Below are 6,000 nucleotides of genomic sequence, written 5' to 3' on the forward strand. Positions count from 1 at the left end.
GTCCCATAGCTTCTGCGTGAATTTTATCAGGTGGGACATCATAATTCTTTCGAAGACTTTCATAGCTACAGATGTGAGTGCTACTGGTCTATAGTCGTTCAACTCAGAGGATCCCACTTTCTTGGGGACAGGGATAATTGTGGAATTTTTCCAACACTGAGGTACAACGCACTCTTTCAGTGACACATTGTATATATTTGTCAGTATAGGGGCAAGCTGGGTAGCACATACTTTCAGACACATTGGAGATACACCATCAGGGCCAGGTGCCTTTTTGACGTTAAGTCCCTTCAGGATGCGTATCACCTCTGCCTCGGAGATCACTACTTGGGTGTTGCACAATGAATGATCTTTATATGAACAGACTGAGGAGCTTAGAGATGAATAGCCACTGTGTGTAGAGCTTGCCTCAAATCTGCAGTAGAATTCATTTAACTCTGCTGCCAGACTTCTGCTGGGGTTCACTATAGTGGGGTGGCTTTTATAATTGGTGACCTCTCTTAATCCTCTCCATGCAGATCTATTATCTTTTGATGAGAACCTTTCCTCCAGAATCTTTGCATACTCGTGTTTGGCTAACTTGATCTCTTTAGATAGCGAGTTCCTAAGTTTCTTGAATTCAGTAATATCGCCTGCTTTATAAGCCTCCTCTTTTCTCTTACGGATCAACCTGACTTTATTTGTAAACCACGGCTTGTTGTTTCCCCGAAAGTGGACAGATTTGGATGGAATAAACGCGTCTTCACAAAAACGGATATATGAGGACACTGCATCAACCCATTCATCCAGACCCGAGCATGTTTCCTGGAATACCTCCCAGTCCGTGCATTCAAAGCATGCTTGTAGTTGCAATTTTGCCTCCTCAGACCATGTCTTCTTTGTATAAACTGTAGGTTTGGATGTTTTCAACCTTTGCCTGTAGGCTGGAATTAAATGAATTAGACAATGATCTGAAAAGCCCACTGCTGCTCTCCTCACTGCCCTGTAGGCCCCTTTTATGACTGTATAGCAGTGATCAAGCAGTGAGACATGCAGGCCACGGGGACTCGAACATATTGTTGGAGCACACCAAAGGTATGCTATTAGCACCTGAGCATGCTGAGATAACACCTTACGCGACCACATTCGTTCATCACCAGTGTATCTTTCAGTAATAGTTTTTCTCACGCTGCATTGGTATGAGAAAGGAAAAACGCAGATCTTCACTGCTCCATATCATAAGATTGGGCCGAGTGCTGTCCGGTAAAACATCGCAGAGCACTCAGCCTATGTATACACTGGTGGAAACCAGCCCTGACCAGGAGACTGGGTAAGCGAGATGTCAGTTTGTTCATACATTAGCAGGAGGGGTAATGGAAGAACCGCACAACTCTCTAGAGAGGTGCTCCAGAGTTAGTGTATGAGAAGTGCAACAATTTACTAAAACAGACCTGCCAGTATAGCAGACATGTCCTTTCAACATTTTTAGTAATGCGTATTGCAGAATTTTATAGACACTGTTCAGACCAAATCGTATTTGGTTGTAGTGGTGGGGTCACCATGTCCTTCCGCCTGGTCAGGGAATTGGAGAGGATCGGATGCAGCCTATGGGTGGGTGCAGGTATGCTTTTTGCACACACTTAGTTTTTGCTGACTGCTAGGTCAAAAAGGTGTGCACAGACAAGGTAGCTGCAAAAAATGAAGACACTCTTACTGGAAAACCTTCACCAATATTTACAGACTCCATTCCAGAATCTAGTATTGTTTTCCCTTGTAGCCTAATACGGTGTCTACAGTAACCCTTTAAATGCCTTCAGATACTAGCTAATTTCTGACTCCATAATTGTGTAGCGTGGGTGTTACCTCTATGGGGTAGCAGGGTGGCTCAGTGGATAGCACTGCAGCCTTGCAGCACTGGGGTCCTGGGTTCAAATCCCACTAAGGACAACATCTGCAAGGAGTTTGTATGTTCTCCCCGTGTTTGCGTGGGTTTCCTCTGGGTTCTCCGGTTTCCTCCCACACTCCAAAGATAGGGAATTTAGATTGTAAGCCCCAATAGGGACAGTGGTGGTGATGTCTGTAAAGCGCTTTGATGTGAGCTGTATAAAATAAAGAAAAGAAAAGCAGGAATCTACTCATCAATGTGTGACCTGTCACGAAGGAAGTATCTATGGACAACCAGGTAGGCAAAAATCTCACGTTGGATTTCAGCAGATGATATTTGGAGCAGAGAGCTCTTTCATAAACTTTGCATTTGACAAGTTTATTATAGGATATCACACCATTGAGCTGTGATTATGGGCAGGGCCGGACTGGCAATTATGGCAAATGCCAGAAGGGTCGCAGGCTCCATCAGTTATTAATACACAGAAACCCAGACTCGTATTGATGAGTTCACCAAGTGAAATTCTCCTAGCTATTCCCAAAACAACTCCAAAACCAACATGTTCAGAAAAAGAAGAGCCAAAGGAGTTTTTTTTAATAAAAATATTACAAAAATCTTTATTGACACGTTAAATAATAGACATAGATAAAAATTTGCAGATGAGGACACCAAAATAGTGGTACTGAGTGCCATATACCACCATATATTTCCATCTTATTTATATAATCATCAAAAGGTAAGGTAAACCCTGGCAGTTTGGGTGGTATAACCGTGAAAACATGTCTTTTATAGAAAAGTTATACTACTACTAGATGTGGGCCCGATGCTATTGCATCGGGAGGGCAGTGACATCACGATGGGGGCAGCTCTGTGGCGCTGGCGGCCCACCCACCTCCGTGCAGTCACAGCCGGCAGGAAAGAGTTTTGCGGCCTGTGCTGGAGATGGGGTGCGGCGCCACCAGAGGGTGCCTGCACCCCATCTTCAGCACAGGCCTCAAGCCGCGGTCTTTCCTGCCGGCTATGACTGCACGGAGGTGGGTGGGCAGGCAGCAGCGGGATCCGGCGCGATAGGCGGCAGGTCCTAGCGGGGGTCCAGCGTATACCCCTCTCATTACACCCCTCTCATATCGCCTCATTACACCCCTCTGATTATACCCCCCTCATTACACCCCTCTCATTAAACCCCCTCATTATACCCCTCTTGCTATACCCAGCTGGCAGGAAAGACGGTGGTTTGTGGCCTGTGCTGGAGATAGGGTGCGAGCGCCCTCTGGTGGGGCCGCACCCCATCTCCAGCGCAAGCCGTGGTCTTTCCTGACGGCTGTGACTGCACGGAGGTGGGTGGGCAGGCAGTGGGGGGTCCGGCGGCAGGGGTCCGCCTGGGGGGGTTCCAGCGGTGTCCCGCTGGTGGTACTGTGGAAGGGCCTGGTACCACCAGCGGGTACCATATTGGAATACCCATCACTTGGGTATTCCAATATGGCGGTTGGAGTACTTCCGAAGCGGCGCGGTGGATTGTGGGATTTCGGGACATCCAGACGGAATTATATAAATAGATCTTACCTATCCATTTATAATTCCATTGTGCACATGCCACATTGTTCAAAAAGACATGGTTCCCGATTCTCTAAGACTCGAAAAACATACCACAGTTATTGGTAAAGCCATCATGACGGCATTCATTGCATTTGGACAAGGGTAACCTTACCGTACTGAGGCACACAACACTAGACAACCCCAACGCGCGTTTCACCGCTATTACGCCATGCTTTCTCAAGAGAAGGTGATGTATTAGTCTCCTGTAGGACCTTTTGTATCCATAGTAACCGGTCACATGTATCATGTGACCGGCCGCTGATTGGTTGTATAATTGCAGCAAATGCGCCGGCGGCTGTCCGCACTGCACCCACATGACCCAGTCAGGCATCACCGTGCACGCGAGCAGGAGCACAGCAGTTGCCATGGCCCCCAGTCGTGAGCCCAGGATGCCATATTGCTGGATGACGCGGGGCTTCTGCAGGAGGCAAGCGGGCGCATTCGCACCACAACCCAATCAGCATAAGAGATTTAGTTGTCGCCTCATGTTATCATCACTACATTAACTGATAGACTAGATATAAATTCTAGCGGGATTCATCCGTAATATTATCATCCAGTATAATTTCATGCCCACTGTTTTGTCTCTCCTTATGTCCACAGGATCGTATGCAGGCACTAAATCTTCACGATCATATTGTCTGTCATACAAGGTAGAAATAATATAAGAATCGATGTGAATTATGGAATCCATTACACCACAGGAGACTGAAAATAGAATACAAAACATATTAAAACCATATAAGACACACAACCAGTTAAAAAGATATAGCTGGAGGGGATTATACATTCTGATCATCCTCATGATCGCCTTACAAAAAAAGCACAAAATTTAGGGCTTCATTTAGACCATCAGGTTTTACTGTTCCCAACATCACGATCCATTGAAGTTCTCATCTGGCTAGGAGGTTTTTGATATTCCCTCCCCTTAAGCCATTGAGGACTATATCAATCCCTCTTACCATAAACTCTTTAGGGTCACAATTATGGACAGATCTGAAGTGTCTAGGGATAGTCTTTAATTCTGATGGATCCGCCTCAGTCCTGGCTGCGCCAATATCCTGCACATGCTCTCTCACTCTTAATTCTCTTGAGGTGAGCCCCACATAAATTAGTGGGCAACTACATATTGCATAGTATATAACATTCATGCTGTTACAAGAGATGTATTACTTAATTTAAAAATGTTTTTTTACCATCAGCAGACTGGAAGGAGGTGCTGCGGAGAACATTGACGCAGGCCAGACCGTGGCCACAGGTGTAACAGCCCTTCAAGGGTCTTCTTGATCCAAACGGATTCGTAGTTGGTGCAATGTAATGACTTGTTATCAGAAAAGCTTTTAGATTTTTTGATCTGCGGGGGAGGGGGGTCATAAATGGACGATCAGCCAGATAAGGTCCCAGGGAGGGTTCGGAACTTAGAATGGGTCAATGTCTTGTTAAAATCGCCCCCCTATTGTCCCATTCATGGTTAAATACCGAGATAAAGCGAATTGTGTCATCTCCCTTATCCCTCATAGAATCGTAGAGTTAAAAGGGACCTCCTGGGCCATCTGGTCCAACCCCCTGCTCAAAGCAGGATTCTCTAAATCATCCCAGACAGATGTCTGTCCAGCCTCTGTTTGAAGACTTCCATGGAAGGAGAACGCACCACCTCTCGTGGCAGCCTGTTCCACTCATTGATCACTCTGTCAAAAAAAAATTTCTAATATCTAATCTGTGTCTCCTCCCATTCAGTTTCATCCCATTGCTTCTAGTCTTTCCTTGTGCAAATGAGAATAAAGTTGATCCTTCTACAATGTGACAGCCTTGAGATATTTGTAGACAGCTATTAAGTCTCCTCTCAGTCTTCTCTTCTGCAAGCTAAACATTCCCAAATCATGCAACCTTTCCTCATAATACAGGGTTTGCAGACCGGTAACCATTCTGGTCGCGGTTTTCTGAACTTGTTCCAGTTTGTTGATGCATTTTTTAAAATGTGGCGCCCAAAACTAGACACAGTATTCCAGATGAGGTCTGACCAAAGAGAAGTAGAGGGAGATAATGACGTGATCCCTCCAATTCTCTTTCTGAATCCCTTAAAATCTGCCTTTCTGGAATATAACCTTGATGTCTGAGTCTTCACAGGTCTTCCTCTTTTAGTTATCCAAAATTCTAAAATAGCATGGTCGCTACCTCCTAGGGTCCCAGCCACTTTTATCTCCTCAACCATTTCCTCCCTGTTTATAAGGATTAGATCCAAGGTAGCAGATCCCCTTGTTTTCTCCCTTACCTTTTGGAAGATAAAATTGCCAGCAAGAGAGGATAAGAATTTTCTTGACCTGTTAGTTTTGCCTGAGAGAGATTCCCAACAAATGTCTGGATAGTTGAAATCTCCCATGACAACTATCTCATATTTTTTGGAGAACTTGGCCATTTGATACATAAAGAGTTCATCCATATCTTCAGCTTGTACAGGCGGCCTGTAGTAAATGCCTACAATGGTGTCCTTTCCATTGTTCTGTCCTTGTATTCTTACCCAAACAGTTTCCACAGAACTC

Source organism: Dendrobates tinctorius, unplaced genomic scaffold (genome assembly GCF_039654945.1).
Source record: "Dendrobates tinctorius isolate UK_male_01 unplaced genomic scaffold, ASM3965494v1 ptg000083l, whole genome shotgun sequence".
NCBI lineage: Eukaryota > Metazoa > Chordata > Amphibia > Anura > Dendrobatidae > Dendrobates > Dendrobates tinctorius.